The sequence below is a fragment of the Rhinolophus sinicus genome, linkage group LG10 (assembly GCF_036562045.2).
Source record: "Rhinolophus sinicus isolate RSC01 linkage group LG10, ASM3656204v1, whole genome shotgun sequence".
In the NCBI taxonomy this organism is placed as follows: Eukaryota; Metazoa; Chordata; class Mammalia; order Chiroptera; family Rhinolophidae; genus Rhinolophus; species Rhinolophus sinicus.
Window position 1 is genome coordinate 78,508,971 of NC_133759.1, and position 20,877 is coordinate 78,529,847.

Here is a 20,877-nt window from a genome sequence, read left to right on the forward strand (position 1 = left end):
GTGTTGATAGGAATGTAACAGCAAGTTGGAAGTAGTGGGGACAGCAAAGAGACCAATTTAACACAGGGGAAAGGAGGGCAGTATAGCGGGATGGTGGGAGAAGTTAGAAGGGGTTGGGCTGTGGAAAGCAGAGAATGCAAGATTTTCCAGAATGTACAGAGCGAGGAATGGCGCCAGTGTACAAAATATCTCACCCTAATTCTGTTGTATCTTTCAATAATCAGCAAAGCAGTTTGCAAACACCAATTCTTAAAAAAAGATACCCTCCAAGGCAGAGTGAGAAACATTTTTTGGGGAGTTGTAAGCCTAAGTAGGCTGTAGAAATATGTGCATTCACAACAGCAAGTTCCTTAAGGGCTTGTGCCTTAGTTCCTTCATTTAGAAAAAGGCGGATGATCACGTTTGTAACAGTAACTACATTGTAAGTTTACTATGGTGTTTAATAACATATATGAAGTACATTGCTCTGTATTTAGCATAAAAGTACATATTTGATCAGTATTAGCTATTATTATTACATACACAGAGAGATGTCTGGCAATATATTATATCAACTTATTGGTTATTTCTGTGTGTGGGATTTCAAGTGAGTTTTATTTGCTTTTTCTCTATAATTTGAATTTTTCCAATAAATGTGCAATATTTTTATAAAAACTATAAAGCTATTTTTTTTTTTAAATCCATACTTAGCAATGAAACATTTCAGGACATGAAGTCTAGAGGGATGCAGCTCTGCCGGGAACAACCTTCCCAATGATCAGACTGAATAGTTTACTACTTTAGCACTAAAAACTCTATTTCAGAAAAGGGTCTTTGTTTTACATTTTCGTGACTGAATGGTCTATTATATGTGGAAGCTTTTTACAAAATGAGGGGTTCCTCAAAGGTACTAAGAGTCTCCTCCGCTGTAAATACCTGGGCTTATAGCTTTGAAATGACAGATTTTGAAATTCTAGTCTCTGCCTCCCTCTTCCACGTTCTTGTGTTCAAGGATCTTGGGGACAGAAGACAACCAAATCCCCCGGGAGACTGTGAGCCTCACTACGGCAGAGCAAGTACCACTTATCTTTGTATTCTCAGTACTTGGCACAGTGACAGGCACACAGTAGGCGCTACATAAATATTTAAGTTGGATGAAAAAATGAATGAATGAATGCCAGCTCTAAGGGCTGAGTTTCTGCTTGGGAGGTGGAGAGAGTGACACCCTATTACATACTTAAATTTGATTAGGAAATGTTAAAACATTAAATGGAAACCAAGTAATTTTTCTAGGAGCAATTTTAAAACCAAAATTGAAGCACAAAATTCAATGACTCTTTATTGAGGGCCTACAGCACTCCATGGCTTGATCTAAATTTTGAGGATTCAGTTGTGACGAAGAGCTTAATTCCAGGGGGGAATATAGACTTTGATCAAGTCATGACATATGAGAAGCGAGACCTACCAGGGAAAAGAGCTGGATGCTTTGGAAGTGTATGATGGGAGACCCAGTCCAGATGGGGTGGTGGGGCAGGTAGAACAGAGGTGGCCAGGGAAGGCTTTTGTAAGAAGGTGTCATTTAAGCTGAGACCCAAGGTTGATGAGCAGTTAGATAGGAGAGAAATGATAAGCAAATCATTGCAGAGGTTACCAAGGTGAAGAGCGAGAACAAGAGGAGGGAACCACATGTCCAAAGCCCTAAGCTGGGGAAGAGCTTGTGACATGTGAAGAACAAAAAGAAGGCCAGTGTGGGCAGGACACATGCAAGAATGGTGGCCGTGGCAGCTACCATGTCCCTCAGGGCAGGGCCATGGTAGAGAGTTGAGACTTTACCTAGATGCAGTGGGAAGACCGTAAAGGGCTTTAATTTGAGAGTGACCACAACCTTATTTACATTTTCAATGTGTAATAGCTGCCAGGTGACCAAGGGATTGGAGTGAGGCTGAGTGAAAGCAGAAGATAATCCAGGTGAGCAAAGAGAGTGACCTGAAGGAGTACGTGGACCTGACTCTCTGTGGCTAGTAGACATGGAGAGAAATGGATAGATTTAAGATGTGGTTTGAAGATGGAACTGATAAGGCTTGACGCTGGATTGGAAGTGGAAGGGCAACTGGATTTAACCCTGCCTACTCCAGCCATCGTACTTACTCATTCCGGCACTCTCGCCCCCATTCCCATTCATAGTTTTATTTTTCTACCAAGTATTTATTACCATGTAACACACAAATTTTACTTGTCTTCATATTTTTAAAAATTACCTGTTTACTCTATTAGAGCTGAGGTGTTTGTCTGTTTTGTTTAATGTCTTTCCCCTGATACCTAAAACATGCATGATACATAGTAGGTGTTCACTAAACATTTGTCACAGTATTGAATGAGAGAGTTAATAAATGAATAAACAAATGAGAGTGAAAAGACAGGGAAAAGTGAAGAATATTTTAGTTGGCTATTGCTACATCACAACCAGCCCCAGAATCTCAGGGGTGTACCACAGCAAACATTAATGTTTCCCACTAAGGGGCCTGTGAATCAGCTCTGGTAGGTGGGCTTCAGGCTGCAGGTCTATTGAGCAGCCTGTGGTTTGGGATCTGCTCTGCTCTATGTGTATTTTTATCCTCCCTGGACTGATGGCTACCTAGGGTCTAGTCTTCTAATGGCAGATGGCGGAAGCACAGTAGACCAAGCCAAACTATCAAGCACATCTGAAAATTATGTTCATGTCATGTCCACTGGCTAAAGTCAACATCAAGGGTACAAGGAAGTACATGCCACCTTCTCTAGGGAAAGATACTGCAAAGTCACGTGGCAAAAGGGGTGACTGTAATTCCACAACAGGTTTAGGACAATCACCCAGTAGACCACAGATGACTGCCCGGTATAAGCCACTACATGAATGGGGTTGCCATTTACTGATATGGGGAAGATTGAAGCAGGAGCAGATGGGGGAGGAAGAATGACAAATATTAGTTCAAATTTGGACCTGATAAAACCAGTGAGACTGCCAAGGGCAGGTGTTATAAATGGTAGAAGCATAATGAGCTTAAACAGAAGCAGAATGCAGACGCTAATGTCATTGGGAAGTCGAAGGAGGATCTTCAGAGCTTCAGACACAGCCGGATCAAGTAATTTTGTAAGGGCTTCTCCTCTGTCGCAGCTCTGCTTCTCTCTTTTGGCTTTATTTCCAAGCAAACTCCCTCTACGTGGTGGCAGATGGCCCGTGGCAGCCACAGAGTCCCCCTTAGTTTAACAATGACAAGAAGGACTTCTTTCTCTCAACATCCATACATCAATCTAAGGGATGACACGTGTGATATTACTAGAGTCATAAGCCCATCTACGAACCAGTCACAGTGGCTTGGCTAATGGAGAACTCCGATAACCTCCTGGGTCATGTGTCCATCTCTGAGGTGGGATGTCTGCTACTGTGGTTAATGTAGGAGGGGAATGGTACTACAAGGGAAGCAGGAGAAAGGGGATTCGAGAGTATGGCAGGAAGACAAAATCCAAAATCTGCAGTCCAGTAGAGATGTTAAGAGGGTAGTTGAAGAGCTTGGAGTTCATTAGTCAAGTCCAAGATGAAAAAAGAAATTTTGGGAGTATCTGTGATAGATAGTACCAGAGAGAGGCCTGAGGGTAAATGAGATCACCTATAAAGTAAGAACAGAAGAGTCTACTGTCAGGTAAAATGAATACACATTTTATGTAACAAATAAATTTGCTAAGAATATTTTACGAGTTGCTGGCATATCAATGAAAATACATGTTTTAAAACAAATACGTGTATAGCACTTACTATGTGCTAGGTACTGTGTTAAGTGCCTAACTAAGTCTGTATTCATTTAATCTACAATGATTCTAGTAAATTGATACTACTGTTATCCCCATTTTACAGACGAGGAGACTGAGGCACAGATTGGTTAAGAAGCTTGTGTGAGTTCACCCAGGTAGTGAGACAGTCTGTGTTTAAACCAGGAAGTCTGGCTTCAGAGTTCTCATAACTAAGATTTATGCAGTTAAAGGGCATCCTAGGGAAGTTTCCATCTCTCCTTCGCCTCTCCCCCATTCCATAGCACTCTCCAATTTTCACCTGCTGCTCTGGATTGGCAGCGGAGCGCACGTGTGGCTTGGCTCTTCTGAGACTACATCTCTGAGGATGAAAACTAAGAATGTAGAACCGTGGAGGTCAGTTGAGTTAACGTGGAGAGTGTTTGCCATCAGGAGGAACAGATGCTGCTTAAGTCAGGAAGAAACGAGTGTTCACTCCAAGCCCTGCTTTAGAAAGCCTCTTTGTTTTATGACTCTGGGTGCAAGCAACCCTTTTAATTTTGTGTTTTGGATTCCAGCCATAGGAGGCCTTCTTTAATGTAGCAGATGGCTGGAGACAGGCAAGGCGGGTTCCTACACTCTCCATCAAGCCGCCTTCCCTAGAGAGGATTCGCCCAATTATGTTGCTCTGAAAAAAAGAAGAGAACTTAAAATGGACACATTAAATTTACACCACACGTAAAGTACTCACTGCTTTATGCATCTGCAAATATTTGGAGGTCAGGAAACCCTTTGAGGATCTGATGAAAGCTATCGAGTTTTTGTGCAGAAAATTTGTACATAGGTTTATACACAAAATGTACATATTCCTTCCAGGGGCTCATAGAGTCTCTGACATCCATCCCTGAAGCTTCAAGGGGTCTGTGGCCTCAGGATTCCTGTGCTTCCAGCAGAGGCAGCTGTCCATTCTTTTACTGTCCTTTTCCTTTTTTCAATCCAGTAGGAGTCTCAACTTCAGAGTTGTGAAAAGGAAGGTCTGTGGATTATTAAGGAAGAATTTCATATCAGGACACTCAAATTTTACTAGGAAAAAAAAATCCTTTCGAATGTTGGATAAAATCACTTTAATGTATTCTCTGACTGTCATTCTGTTAAAAACTAACGTGAGGTTCTTTTGAAAATTGTAACGTGATTTTTTTCTCTCTGGGATTGGATTGTGGGTTAGGTCTTTGCACATCATTTCTTTGGGAGTTCACTCTCCTCACAACTTTTCCCAGTTATCTGGCTCCTGCACTGTTGCCAGTATTAAGGATTCGTGGTGGGATAGTCTGGCAATTGAAGAACATACACAGAATTCTCAGAACTTGGAAAGGCAGCTTTATTGTTTCCAGGACACTGTCTGGAGGAGTCACACAAACTTAGATATTTCTTACTCTGATGTCCACTTGTCATAGTGTGTGAGGAAGTGAGACATCTTTGAGGAGGCTACCAGGACCCTTTACGGATCTCCATGATGTCATTCATTCCCCGATCCTTCAATGCTGGGTCACTCCTCCAGACATGATCACAGTCTTTCAGTTCTACTGGGTATGCACTGGTCCTTTCGGGAGAATCTTCTGAGCTACAGAAAAGGGTGGCATTGACATACTTATTAAGGATACTGAAACCAAAACCAATTTGCCTTAATTACACTATCTTTAAAAATATTAATTTAAAATATGGAAGGACTAAGTTAATTATTCCACTTCTTCATGTCTCATATGTCCTGGAAATTACTTCCTTTTGGGATCTGGAACATTCAAGGTGGGAGTAAGTCATGGACTAAACATTTAGACTGGTTCTTTCCACCAAATGAATAATTAAAGCAATTATCAGAAAAATTCAAAGAAAAGGCCCATTCCCTCCCTAAACAATCCAATGAAAGAAAAACTACTACATCAGGGTTTCTCAACCCTAGCCTGTATCCAATAGATGCCACTAGCATCGCCCTCCTAGGTATAACAACCAAGATTGTCTTCAAACATCAAATATGTGCCTTCTCTGGGGGGCACAGGCATCCTTGGTTGAGAAGCACAGGCCTAAGTTATCCTGAAATAGGTTTCTCTACAAGTGCAGGAAATTGTATAGTATTGAAACCACTTTTATCTGATCTTCTTGATCAGGTGAATGCTAAACTGAAAAGGCAGTTTGTCTATTTTGTTGCCCCACTGACTGTATCTGTATGTTCAGATCATCCTGTTCTCCACATGTTTTTAGATCCCATTTGATTGCCAAAAACAGGGCCTTCCTCACTTCATTCCTCTGGCTCTGGCAGGCCTGTGCATCTGCTGTTTGATACCTTTTTGACTACACAGATATTTAGTGATCTGATTATCTATCCCTTTTGAGGTCTAGATAATTTCTCAGTCTCTTGGTATCATCTATTGCACTGCTAAAGTTTCCATTCTTCCCTTCTATGTATCTTTTCCTATTTAAAACCTAAACTGAGCCCACATAGCAGCTTGGAGAGGTGGGAGTCTGGTTGATTCGATCAGTACGTGGACACACAGTTCAGGAAGCAAAACTTTGGCTTTGAGATTAGAAATGTGATTGCTGGAAGGAATCCTCTAATCACAAATTGTGCCTTACATATGAGCAGTGACTACAGGACAGCAAAAAGTTTGTTTGGGGAAGGATTTTACTAGCTGTTTGAAGTGAGGAGTGGCTCTAGTGTACAAGACATTTAAACCAAATTGTTATGTCTTATAATGTCCAGCAAAGCACTCTGCAAACATCAGTTCTGGAGGGGAAAAAAAAAAAGCATCCTACAAGGCAGGCTTATAGGCACTTCTGGGAGTTGTAAACCCATATAGGCTCCAGGAATATCTGCCTTCCAAGGGCTGGATACTCCTGAACCAACAACAAATAATCAGCGAGTGTGACAAAGAGTTAAAATACACAGACTTTACTTTCACAATGTTTATGATGTAGTAAAGAGGTTTAAGGTGTAGACCTGAGATTGCAACCCGATGACCAGCAGGCTAAATCGGGCCCATGGATTTGTTTTTCTTGGTTTGTATAAGGTTGATCCTCCTGAATGTCTAAGAAAGAGAGAAAAAGAGAGAAGGAATCAAAGAAGTTGCAAACATGTAAAACTGAGATTTTAGCATTAAAATCAAGATTTCCAGCTGTCTTTGAAAGGTCAGCCAACACTGGGTCCTTATTCCCTCATCTCACTGCAGTGACAGTTGACTGGGGTGGAACTGCAGCTGCCCCCTTTGTACAGAGCAGGTCCCCTCTGGTTCCCGACCCTGGCCCACTACACTCCCTTACCAGGCCTCTGTCCACTTTTGAGATGTCCACCCTAATGTAGACCGCTGCAACACTTACTTTGTGTCTTCACTGTGGAAACCAACCACTGGAGCCTGGAGCAAAACAGCAGCTGTCCACTGTGTGTCAAATGAGATGACCCTGGCTCAGGCTGTGAAGGTGGCAACAGAGTAGTGAGAAGTGGTCAGATTGGGACCTATTTTGAAGGCAGAGTCAGTAAGATTTTGTGATGCATTGGATTAGGGTACGAGAGAGAGGATTAAAAAATAACTCAAATTTTGACTTTTACTTAGATTAATTTATTTAGAAAGGAAGTCTATAGTTGAATATTAGAAAACCAATACTGAACTTTTAAAATAAAAATAATTTTAAAGTTTTTCTCCACTAGTACTCTCCAAATTTCACTAGTACTCCCCTAGGGGGTAAAGCTATCATATTCTGGGAATTGCTGACAGTTGGGGGTAACTGGAGTGGAAAAGCATTGAGAAGAGCCCCAGTTATCAAGACAAGAGTTAGGTTCTTGCGGCAGGAGACGGAATGGAGGGATATCATCAGCCTATGGACGGCCTCTCTGCAGTGGTCCAAGGGCTGAGTCCCCACCGGATACGCCCCGACCCCCAGTAGGTGGAGGGGGTGTGTGTCTTGAGCTACTGGGGTTGATCTCCCAATACATGGAGTTTTACTTCGGGGAACTCCAAGGTGGGCACTGGCTGGTTTCATAGGCCTGCAAGGGTAGGGGTTAGGAGAGGCTCCGGGATTTCCACATGGGAAGGGTTTTAGGGCTGTGTCTAGTAAGACACCTTAAGAAGAGGTTCAGAAGTTTGTGTTGAAGGTACTTCACAGAAAGAGGCCTCTTTCCGCAGATTAGTCAATAAACGTAGCGAAGTTGTATCCGATGATGTCTCTATTTACACTTTAAATATCACTGAGAAAATCTCCAAATTGCCCATGTCGAGGACAGTTTTCTTTTATTAGAATGTGGGTCGATTTGGTTAGTGGAGACGACTAGTGGCCATGGCGGTGGTGGGAGCTAATCTACTCTCACGCCTGGGTCTGGCCATTGAGGCTAGAAGCCTCGGGTGATCGGAAATCAGAGTTCGCCGGCGCCGAGCCAAGCGCGGAGCTTCCTTCAGCCGCCAGAGCGAGGCGGCCCTGCCCACCGTCCCGCAGCGGTCACTCGGCCGCTGGCGCGCATGCGCTGACCGCAGCGGGAGTCCTTCCCGGCTCCTTCCCTCCCTCATCCGGGTCCTGGGCGAGCGGGCGCCGTGCGCGTGTCCCGTGGCCGAGCTGCTAATAAAGTTGCACTGAGGGGAAGCGCAGCGACGGCGCCGGGAGAGTGTGCCCAGGCGGCCGGAGAGTGAGTGTGGGGCCCCAGGGAGGGCGGGCGAGCGGGAGCGGGGGCTGCGGGCTCTGCCCGGACGCGGCTCGCCCTCAAGCCCTGGCGGCCGGACTCGGGCCAAGGCGGGGGCGTTCGGCCGCGGGCGGAGCGGAAACCACCCGGGCCTTCGGGGAGGGATGTAGGCCGAGTCCCGGCCTGTTGGGGTCCGGTCGGGCGGGGATGGGGAGGCCCGTCTGGCCGCGGAGGCCTTTCCTGGGGCCGGGGGCGTCCTGAAGCAGGGCCAAGGCTGGTCCTTGTCCCAGCGCCGCCGTGACCCCCCAGACTGTGGAGGGAGGCGTTCGGGACGCCCTCGAGGGGATCCCCGGCCCCGCTTCTGTCCAGGGGAGCGGTTTGTTCTTCGTCGTCTTAGCACCCCCCTCAGTACATACCCCGGTACGATTGCCGTGCTCGGCAGAGCAGCCTCGTCGGCTGCACTGCGAAGCTGTCCAGCGTCTTGATGAATCCGTGCCACCGTCGCTTTGTGTTGCAAAGATAAGCATCCACGCTTATCGGTGAGAATTACACTCTGGGCAGTTGTGACCTGCTGCTCCACTCCGCTGGTGGTGAGACCTGGTTTCTGCCACTTGCCATGCCAGTTTTCATCGCTGCAAGGATTTCTTCCACTTGTAAACGTCTGCGCGGTTGCAAGGAGAATGCCAGGCAGTGTCTGTCTGCCTTCGTGCCCGGTCCTTCACTTCAATATCAGTCCTCAAATTAATTTTCCGGTCTCTCCTCCTCCCCCTCCCTTTTCTCTCTTCCCCTTTCAGCTGCTGTTATTACGTGGAGTTTGGAGCCTAAGCTTTGAAAACTCCATGCGGCGCCGGTCTTAAGTCGGAGCATGCTCAGTAGCCAAAACAGATTTTGGTTGCAAAAAGAACTGGGGCGATGATAGTCGGGTATTTGGACCGTTGCCCACTTCCTGACAAAATGTTTCAATTCTGATTTTGGTGGCATTGGAGAATAGAGCCGTAGGCCAGCCTGGAGGTGAGGAATGCCTGAACACCCTGGGCCAGATCTCTATCTTGATTGTAGAGACATTGTTTCCTGACCAGCTGGAGGTCTAAAGAGGAGGGGAAAAAAAAAAAAAAAAAAAAGCATTCCTGGCCGCTTGTGCGTTGAAATTGGGTGTGGTGCGAAGCATATCTTGTTTACCTTATCTTTCGGTGGAAAAAGTTTTCAAGTCTGGTTTGGTGTGTCACATCTAGCCTGTTGCCTAGCACTACCAAAAGTGTCCTTATCTAGCGACAAAGACTGGATAGGTGGAGGTTGTGGCTTGGCCCTGTCATGGAAGTTGAGAGGAAAGGGTGTTTGAGTTGCTGTTTTAAAAATTCTTTTAAAAATTCCTTTTTTTAAAAAAACGAGAGTACTTGAATTTCCTTAGAGTACCCAAATTGTCCAGGGTGAATTAGTTTTTAGTTTTAATTTCAAAGATGAACGGTTGAAAACCTTAGTCCTAGTAGGTATAGTAACATTCCAAGTAGTTTAAAATTTCTGCTAGATGCCAAGGCTGTAATGTCTGTTGTGGGGAAAACAATACCAAACCCACTGTGATGGTTTCACATTTATCGGTCCAAATATTGTTAGGAAATAAGTTGGTTCCAAATTCAGTAAGGAATTATTTATAGAGCTGAACAAATTATTTTATATTCATTTTTTTAACTCCTTTTTTGCTAACTTTTTTTCCTCTAAGGTGAACCCAGAGATTACAAGACTACGAAAACAACTCATAAGAGACAAGTGAACAAAATGTAACCTTCGTAAAAGTTATACATGTTACATTTGGAATTTTTAATTTAATTTTCGTTTATATTGTTAGCATGCTTGTCTATAGCATCCTCCCTTCCTGCCCTCTACATTGTTGCTCCCTCAGTCAGTATGTTTTTTCTTTTTCATACAGCTGCTGTTATGGCATAAACTATACCCATTTATCTTTGTTACAAAAAGCCGTTCGTCAGTTACACCTCCATTTCTTTCAGATAGTTGGCAAAATAGGCTGTAAAAGTTAGATTAACTTTCTCGACTGGCTTTTAGATTTTAAATGCATCCATATGATATGATCTAGTTAAAAGGAGGAAGACAGCAGTGAACTGGAAAAGAATAAAATACTTTTGTAGAATCTGTGCAGTTTGGTGGTATTATCAACTTGTCTGGTTCACTGGTAGGCGCCACAGAAATGGGTAGATTGATATGTGTTGCATTTCTTTCCCCTCTGGCAAAGTTAGCTATTAATTTCAGTGGGAGACAGTGGCAAAATGTTGTTACTAATGAGGTTTGAATCAGATTGTTGTTTACTGTTGGTTATGTAACATGTTGCTGGGAGTATTATTAAAAGTTGCTTTCTGTTGCAAGGTAGAGAGGCAAGTAAATTCTGCTTACCCTCTTCCCTGGGTTTTAATTCTTGGCTGAACCTGAAGGCACATTAGACTATAACCGTAATTATACCTGGGCAGCCTGTCTGTTTCCTGTTTTCATCATGAACCCAAACATTATGATTTGCAGTGATGATCTTTTTTGTCCTTTGCGTTAAACAGACGCCATACGTTTTCTCTCTGTACTGAAAACAGATTTGTAACTTGGTCAAATCAAAGATACTGGTTTCTTCGTGTTTTGAAGAGTAGGCAGTAAAATACCACTTTTTTTCATTTTTTTATTTCTTAGTTACTTAAATGGGAATACTATTTTTTTGAATACTATTTAAAAAATCTATTTCACACATGTTGCTTAACTGTGTTTTATGTAGATTTTAATGTTACCAGTAATCTGTAGTCTTTGAATTAAGAAAGCCCTTTTTGTTTATGACTTATCAGTGTTTATTATTACCAGATGTATATGTTGGTTCAGGCAGTGAGCCACACATTTAGGTGAATTTCAGAGCTGACTTGAGTACACTTTAGGATATAGCTGCTTTTATTCCCTTGGTTTATCAGTCTTCCCTGTTCTTTTGGAGATTCTGTATTTCTCTCTCTCTCTCTCACTCTCTCTCCCCCCCCCCCCCCCCCCCCACACACAAAGAAGAAGCCTACTAGTTTAGTTCTTCAAATGTTACAGGCACTTTATATGGCTTCGCCAATCTACTCCTAAGGTCAAAGACATTGGAGATTTCCTTTTGTAAGGCACAGTAGTAGCCTCTTAGGGATGGTTCCCATCTCCACCAGCCTTGATATTCAGGAGAAAAAATATCTGGGAAGGTAGGACCCAAGACAGCTGCACAGAGATAGGGTGTTTTCCCACCAAGGGAGATGAATGATCCCAGGAAGCCCGTCCCTGGCTTTTTATACCTTGTGTTTCCCCTTCCAAAGTAATAGAGTAACAGTTATTGAAATGTTTAGTGCTGGATTATCTAGTTTGTTGCTGTTGTCGAGAACTCTCAATCTGAGAGGTATGTGTACTAGTTGAAGAATTACTAGAGGCTAGATTGTTGTTAGGATTAATTAATTTTCCAATTTCATAGAGTGCTTTTGTTTTCTAATAGCTTTTATCAGTTTACAACTTTGAAAAGATGGGGTAATTGCAGAGTTACTAGGTTTTTCATAAATAATCATCTAGTTTTAGACTTTTTAGTTTTGATATATTTTTGCCTTGGGCAGTTAGGTGGGGAGATTTCTGGTCCTATTGTAGTACAGAGGTGGTTTCAGTGACTTTTCTTCTTGCATTTACAATATTCCTGAGTTGACTGTGGTAACATTTTAGAAGAAAGTTCTTTATTAGACACTTCTGTGTGTGTACTACTAAAATTATAATTCACTTTTGGAAGGTAGTCAAAGTACATTTTGTAAACAGGCTTTGCTCTTGAATTCTGTGGTACACCAGTCTCTGCCTATAATGTATATATAATTTACAGACTGGTATACTCTATGGAAGCTTGAAATGGTTTGATCTGTTGTGAGATTTTAACTGGGTTTTTTTTTTCTCTTGATTTCCATATATGTTATTTTTGTTATTACTGAAAATAATAGTGAGAAAAAAACTGGTGTCACTTTCCCACCTTTCTCTGAGCATAGCAAATGGAGTCGTGGGAAGAGTCTACGCTTTTCAGATTTAACTATGATCTCAGAATATGGCTGGTGCTTTCAAGGCAAGTTTTGTTTTGTTCTATTTTGTTTTCATGATGTGTTAGGATCTGTCTAGCATCTATCTGGTAGGTTGTATAACTTGAGATCTAGTTATTCTGGTTTGTGCGTTCTCAGGAAATGGGGGCATTGCAGAAATATTTCAAAGCTAGTCCTGTGTTTTCTTTACCCTTATTCACATCTTTCCGCCCCTTTAAATGAGTGCCTACTTAACCACTGGCCATTTCCAGTCTTTGGATTTGTAAGTAAGTGTAAATTAAATGAATGCTGACTAGACCTGAAAAGGTACCCAGAGCCATATTTGCTCCCTTCTCTTCTAAGTGATTGAACTCTGGAGTGCACATATGAGTAGGTATATGGGGAACCTCTACATAAAGCATTGGAACATACGTGTACACAAGTTAGCACTTTGCACTCCAGAGACATTTTTTGTGAGGTAATGACTTGGCATTTGCCCTTGACGATTGTATAATTTAAAGCAAAGCACTGTAAAGATTGACCAGCGCTGTCTCTATGCCTGTGCCTACAAGCCTGTACAAGTGTGCTGGAATACATCTGGTAGCAATGTCGGAAATCTTGCAGGCTCTGTGGGGGTGAGTGCTACATCTTGATCAGGCTCTGCTTAATTAGAGGACTTAGAGGAGCAGGTGAAGTTTAGAGAGTGATTAAGAACTGGGAAACAAAAGTCTGGATGTGGGAGATTAAAAAAATTGTAGACTGTGTGGGCACAAAGAGACTAGGCAAGAAGATTGTGCTGTGAGAAGTGTCAGGGAACATGAGTGCAGCTCCTGTCTGGCTCTGAATGGTTCTCATCCACTCTGAGAACTTTTGATGTGTTTGGAATTGGGGAGCTGCATTTGGGAAAAGGGGTGATTTAAGTGTTTCTCTAGGAAAATGGTTTTGGTACTCATGTGATTGTATCCCTCGTCCTTATAGGTGTTCCCATAAAGAATGGGATTTGTGAATCTAGTAGAGCTTGTGGGTAAACTTGTTCGTGATTTCTTTATCTTTTTCTGTTTGCCGTCATGGCTGTGGCTTACATGTTTTGTAGTAATTGTGTACCTGGATCTAGGATTGGTGTGACAGTGATGGGGGGTGTCTACTCTTGCGGATACTTGGGGACTAGTATCGAGATTAGAACCACAAGGGTAAGATATTTTTAAAGCTTTACCCCCATCAACCACAGAAAAAGTTCCCGTTGGATGTAGTATACAGGCAGGTGACTCTTCCTCGGCACGTGATCCTAAGAACATTGGTTTTCAAACCTGCTGCGTACCCGGGGCCCTTGTCAAAGATGTGGGACGTAGGGTGTTGCTTTCAAACCTGATGAATCTGAATTTTGTGAGATGCTTATGATGGTTTCTTTAAAACCCCCATCTGTAATTCTTTTGTCCAGGTTTGGCTGAGATGATGGTACGTTGTGACCCACATGGGCGTTTATGTGCATGGGTTGATGTGCCTAGGAGATTTTGTTAGGGTTAACAGTGTTAGGTGACATTTTTGGATTGGTTTGCTTGCCTTTTATGGTGAATTGAAACAATTAGAGAGATGTTAGAGCAGAAGGGGAAGCAGCTGTTTCTATGAATTTACGTCCGAAGTTTGGGCATGAGCAGTGTGTGTCTATGTGTCTGTGTCTCTGGGGGAGAGTGTTGAGGCCACAGTGTGTGTGTTCATGGGATTTTCATGAGGTCCTACTCAAGTACCTTGAGGTAAGAATAGGACCTTCGGGTTCTTGATATTAATATGACTTCATTTGAAATAGATACCTGGTGAATCTTAACGTTTTATTCATACATTTAGAGTAAGTAAAATATAACTGCTGATCTTCTTTAGCTTCCCTAACAGCCTTCCCCAAATCAACTGATGACAAATCCATTCTCCCAGTAGCCTTTGCTGACACCTTGGAGTCATTGACTGCTCTGTCCTCACATTCCCCAGGCCTCTTCCATCAACAGACTGATTGTCTCCCAAAATATATGTGAAATTGTCTCCTTCTCAGCACCCCGCGGCTCTCACCCTCGGTCATCATCATTTCCCCCCCAGATGACTGCAAATCTGTATTGGTCTCTCTGCTTTTACCCTTGTTGACCCACCCCCACGTGGCCCCCGATTTATTCTCAACACATCATCCGTGGTAATTCTTTAATAACATGTCAGAAAATGTCGTCTCCGCTCAGAGCTCCCAAGTGGGTCTCTATTCACTTAGCAGTGAAAGCCAAAGCCCTTACTATGTAGCCAGCATGCCCAACCTGTGTCTCTTACCTGTTTGACCCCATTCTGTATTTTCTCTTCCTTGTCCACTTTATTCTCAGGCTGCGCACGGGTCTTGCAGTTCCTTGAGTGGCATTTGTAAAATCTCTGAGGTACCAAAGGCATTTCCCTACAGGAGGATAAATGCTTTGGAACAATGAATTCTTACTAATATTTATTGGGAGCAGAAAGTAGTTTTCCCTAGTTTCCGATTCATTTTTCTTAAATTTCAGCTTCCAAATTTGTATAACCTGAAATATACTGGAGAGAATTCTTTTCAAATATGAATGACCCTAGTGATGTAAGTCTGCTTTCGTAAGTATTTTAATATGGCTGAGGTACAGGTGCACTTTGGTTTTAAACTTTGTTTTTCCCCTGACTATGCAAGAAATCCATGTTTATTTTAAGAAGTACAGAATTGTAAGAGGCAGAAAGTGAAAAGTGCCCCTCACCCAAGCTGACCCCAACTACTAATATCCCTTCAAAAGCTCCTTATGCACATTCTCTCATTCATCAAACAAGTAATTGTTGAGCATAAATATCACTAGGCTTATGGTGATGAGTGAAAATAGATACGGCTCCTCTCATTTCCATTCTTGTGGTGCTGGACAGATAATGTAAAAATATAGGTATGTTAAGTGCAACAAAACAGAGGTATGTGGTGCACTAAGAGTGTATCATAGGGGAATTGCAGCCAGGCAGACAGGTGGTCTGGGAAGGCTTCCCTGAAGAAGAGATGCTTGAGCTGAAATAGGAGGAAGATGTATGTGTGACTGTATGCTTTGTAATGTGATAGATTCTTTTGTAATGCATGATGCTTCTTGATTTTGTAAGGGTTTCATGTATGGCGGAGGTACTACTGCATTTCTTTGGATTTCCGAGGTGCTGTTAGGAGTCATTCAATTGTTAGTTGCAGTTTTTAGAAAAATTTCAGGGATACTTCTAAATTTCTAAATCTTACTATTATCCTGGTTTTCTTTCTAGCTCTGAGGTCATTTCTCTAAGAAATGACAAAAACGTATTCAAGAGAGGGTCATCTAGTCAGGTCTTCATAAACTAGAGGTAAATTCTAAAAGGCCAAGGGTAAGGGCAGATAATGGATACATAGTTATTTTCTTAATTAAGTCCCTCAAGTTCTGATGTAAAAAAAGTAGCACACATTCCTATCTGCTCAATTACTGGCCTCCTGGGCGTGTCTACACGTTTTTTACTCTATTTTAATACCTTATCTCTGTTGGCTGTCATGTGGAAATAAATTTAGAGTGAAACTAAGTGATGTGCTAAACAGCATCTGAAGCTCTTTCCCTATAACTCTTTAAGATCTTTGAGATTACAGATAGTTTGATAACCTCGCGGAGATTAGCCTTATTGTGTATTTCTAGCTAGTTCTCTTGTTCTATCACTTATGTTTCAGCAAACTAAACTAGTAGTATTTCCCCATCCTGGTAGATAAAAACTCTGATTTTCTCTCTTTACTCACAATAGCTTTCGCACCTAAGATATAGCTACTTCATGCTGATTGTCTCTCTCCACTCCCTTCCCCAAAGGGCCATTCCCTGAATTTCTTTTACGTCCTGTACACCCTTAGCGGATCTGCCATCACCCATTGTGTATTGTAGATAGGCATAGACACATCTTAGTTGTTTGTGAATTTGTGAGTCTTTAAAGTTAAGGTCTGGACCTGATTTATCTTTTAACCCTTTCGCTTAGTGGTTTGGTATACTCAGTAAATTGTGTTGCATAAATAAGACTATAATTCTGAGATTAAGTTTAGCACTGGTCATATATGTGTTCATATGTATATGTATGTATGTTAATAGAAATGCCTCAGTAGGTCCTGAAAGCATTGTAGAAAGGGAGTACAGAGAACCAAATTCAATTGCCCAGCAATCTGTAACCTGTGAAGACTTCAGTACTGAGCATAGCCTTTTGGGGCTTTTCTCTATTACTAAGATAAGTTTAGAGATAATGTAGAAAAGTATTATGGATGGTTATGTTCACAAGCAGCTGATTGACTTGAGTATGGGTTTTCTCAGTGTTCCTAAGTTCATTTTATTTAGTGAAAGGCAAAGGGGGCGTGAAAAATTGAACCAACTTTTCAGTAAGAGTTGAAATTAAATCCTTTGGTTACTAGAAAACCTAATTGTACTCTTATTTTCAAAGGTATTGTAAGTTCACTTGGGGATCATATTGCAATGCTAATATATGCAAATCAGAAAGTACAGTATTTTACTCTATTTTTTGTATACATAATGAGAAATTATTTCATAACCAAGGACTTACGTGACGTAAAATAAATCTGTTGCTTTATCCCAAACACTGATATTTATTTCAACTTGTGGACCAACGTGTTATTTTGAATATGATTACAGGAGAAAACGGATCTATCATATGGTTACTATAGAACAGTTTTAATCCCAATATAACGTTTCATTTAGAAACCTGAATTAAATATTATGGAAATGGATAAGTGAAATATGGATGGACCATTACAAGCATATATATGGCAAATTCTTGTGTTAAATGGAAAATGCAGACTACAAAATAGTAGTATCATAGTATACCCTCAATTGTGGCCTGGGGGGGTGGGGTGGCGGAGACTATATACATGCAGAGAAGAAAATGTAAGGAAATAAGTATACCAAATGTTAATGAAGTGATTGTGGTTAAGCACATTTTATAATTAGAAATTTTATATTTAGGAAAAAAAGTTTTTAAAAAAGTACTGCATTGTCTCGTTTCTGAGATAAGTATGTTCTAGTGATAAATGTGACACAAAATCTTAATGCTAATTGGAGCTTTGTAACTGCAAAAGAAAAGGCTGCCATAATAAGGGTAAACTTTTATATACTAGTTGTTATAAACGTGACATAGTCATTCCATGCCTACTGACTGACTTAGCTCAACTGAGAGAAGAGTGAGTTACAGGAGATAAAGAAGTTGATGAGATGTGTTAAGTATAAATAAAAAAAATCAAATTGAAAATGAGCACATTGAACTGGATTATCCTTGGTCTCTGAAACTATATAATCTTATTTTTTGATAACGTATAATGATTTGAATGTTTTGGAGAAGTCAAAGAGATATGAAAAACAATAGAGATCTTTGAGGAAAGAAAATTCCTTGACGGAAGCCTTTCTTTTTAGGAGGTGGTATGTACAGGTTAGAAGTGGAGCTGGGCTGCCAGGGGATCCCTGGCTTTATTTCTTCCTATCTGTAAATAAGCAAATTACATTTAATTTCTCTTTGCCTGTTTTTTCATCTGTTAAAATGAGAATAATGGAATTTACCTCATATAGCTGTTTTGAGATTTGACTGGTTTTCGGTCTATAAACATAAGGTCCTTAACAGTGCTTGGCGTGATGAATATTCAATAAATGTTAGTGGTCTCATCATCATCAAAGAATGTTATTATCTTTGCTTTAGCAGATGAGTTTGTAGATAGGAAGCTGTTGTGAAATCTTGTAATAGCTATATTCTTTTAAGAAAGTCAGGTGTCCAAAAGTCTCCCTCTATAAGTAACTTTTCGAGCTCATTCATGCACTTTGATCTGTTCAGGCAGTAGCAATGCAGCCCCTGGCCCACGTTTTCTGTAGAGGATTTCCAGCACAGCACAGTAAGAGAGGTTCATGATAACTAAGTCATCCAGGAGAACCCATGTTATAGTTAGGTCTTCATAAACTAATGGTAATTGGTTGAGGAAAAAGCCCATTTCAAATGCAACCTCTTAAAATGCAGGCCAGTATTTCATACTAAGTTGTGACTAAAAGGTTGGATTGGGACTTTATCTTGAATAATTAAAAATTTGGAAAAACAGTAGGTTATAATTGTAAACATGCACTAATTCTTATAATGAACAAAGAATGAATCAAGTGTAAGTGGATAGGCTAATTTTTCTCACAAAATAATTTAGTAGCATGATATAGCATCCTTCATGTTTGACATTTGTGGTACTAACATTAAGAGGATTTTAATTTTTTTTCCCCGAAAATATCCGTGAAAAATACATACTGACTTTCCCAAGGACCTCTGTTAATCCTTTGACAGTCAAGTTATTTTTTTTCTTCACAAACAATAACCTTACTTATTGATTACTACAAATGGTAAATTCCGGAAGCTCAGCGTTCCTCACCAGTGCTGACCCACTGCAGGAGTGCCATCCATCTGGGCGTGCCACATTGCATCACTCCCATGGGTCTTGGAGGCAAAAGAAACCGCACATCTGATGCTTAGGCTGCTTGCTGTGCCGTGAGTAATGAAGTCCTTTGTCTCTGACCCAGGAGTCTCATGTCCTTTGTCAGTATCTGTGAAACAGTAACTAACTTATTTGCCTGTAGAGCAATCGGGTAAAATTAAATCCCAGACCCTACATTGTTTGCCATCATTTTAATGTTGCCATCATTTAACTGTGAAATCTTAACAGTTTTTACAAATTTGCAGTTTCACTTGTAGCTTATAAACCATTATGATGAGGGAAATGCTAGTGAATGGGAACTAAATGTATAGGTGATCAGTTCACTAGCTAATTTATTTTAAAAGATTTTTTATATTGAAGTATATGTTGTAGTAAAGTGTACAAATCTTATGTGCATAGCTGAATGAACTTTTACATATGTGTACATCTATGTTATCACCCAAATCAAGATATAGAAAATTTCTAAATCCCCAGAAGCGTCTCTCATTCTCTCTTAGTAACATTCTTGCCTCTGATGCCATAAGTTAGTTTTGCCTGTTTTTAAATGTCATATAGGTAGAATGATATAATGTGTCATCTTTTGAATCTGACTTCTTGAGTATTATATCTATGAGCTTCATCCATGTTTTTTAGGAATGGAATTGCTTGGTCATAAGAACTTACGTTTGGCATTAGTGGATATTGTCAAACAATTTTCCAAAGTGGTTGGGTTAATTTATATTCCTACTAGCAATATATAAGAGTTCCAGTTGTTCTATATTGTCATGAACACTTATTCTTTTTATTCTTTAAGTTTAGCTATTCTGGTAGATAGAGAGTGATATTTTACTCTTTCCCTTTTTAAAAATTTCTTTGATAACTTATAGTGCTGCTGGTCTTTTGCTTATTCACTAGTGAATTTTTGTGACGCGTTTTGTTCCCTTTTTTAAGTTGAGACTTAGATAACGAGTACTTGGATTACTTTGCACATATCACTTCCGTAGTTTGGAAAATTACACAACATTTTTAGAAAGAATTTCATTAAATATGTTTGAAAATTTAATCATACCATATTTAAAGAGTTGAGTGTAAGGTTTGTCCCTGCTCCTTTCCAAGTGTTATTTTTAAGAAAACACGAATATTGAGTCTTAGATTTTGGAATATGTCACTCCTTATTCTTTATAAAGCCAGTCTCTTGAAATCTTAACTAATAAACATCTCCATTCGCCAGTGTCATTGGCCTTTTCTTTGTTCACATTCTCTTTAAACTCTCCCCCTTGTGTTTAATCTTCCACAATACCATTGCATTCAGTTCTAAGCTCTTCGTTTTAGCAATACTTTATCGGTAACTCTCCTTTTTCCTACCAGTGAATGTTCTTAATATTCAGGTGTGTACTTGCTGCTCTTTTCATTCTGTTGAAAACCTATTTTTTCAGTTCTTTGCAAAAATCTTAAGTTTGTTTCTCATCTTTTCCTTGCTGAACTTATATATCTAGTCATTACCCTTTTCTAGTAGAGCTAACCTTCTCCCCTACTAAGCCACTTTCTCAGTGTCCTTAATTCTGTTAATGGAATTATAATGATCTTACTCACCTGGGGTTAAAATGTGAAATTATCTTTAATTTCAAGGTATAGTTGATAGAAAAATCAATGACCATTCAGTATATCCACCCTTAGTATATGGTACGTACATGGTAAGTGCCAGGTGCTAAAGACTTCTTCCTCTGAGGATTTTGTGCTCCATTTGGGAAGTTAAGATAGGTTTTTTATCAACACCTTATATTAGTGATTAATTATAATAAATATTCAATGACCATAGCCTCTTTAGGGTGGGGTCATTAAGGAATTCTTTACAAAAGGGGATGGATTTGAGCTCATCATTAAAGGTGACTGAGATTTCTCTTGGAAGGCACAGATGGGCAGAGATGCAGGCCCTTGAGCTGGATCAGAAA

The 20,877-nt window shown here is 40.7% G+C and overlaps 1 protein-coding gene and 1 long non-coding RNA gene across 5 annotated transcripts in view; one reads left to right on the forward strand and one right to left on the reverse strand.

Annotated features, from left to right (window-relative positions):
• Nucleotides 1–1,292: 1,292 nt before the first annotated feature.
• On the reverse strand, nt 1,293–8,959 carry LOC109451828 (uncharacterized). Its single transcript, XR_012489788.1, has 5 exons — nt 8,821–8,959; nt 7,114–7,204; nt 6,737–6,824; nt 5,178–5,365; nt 1,293–4,780 (listed from the first exon to the last, which is right to left on the reverse strand). It is a non-coding gene; the product is annotated as an uncharacterized LOC109451828 (long non-coding RNA).
• SMAD5 (SMAD family member 5) overlaps nt 8,276–20,877 on the forward strand; it is a 46,349-nt gene continuing 33,747 nt past the window's right edge. Inside the window, exons 1-2 of one of the 4 annotated variants that reach the window (XM_074313547.1) lie at nt 8,311–8,410; nt 9,199–9,415. The gene's annotated coding sequence lies outside the window, so the exon portion shown is untranslated. Of the gene's footprint in view, nt 8,411–8,821; nt 8,944–9,198; nt 9,416–18,980; nt 19,000–20,877 lie in introns of those variants that run through there. The other 3 variants (XM_019740350.2, XM_074313548.1, XM_074313549.1) reach the window with 3 other exon arrangements.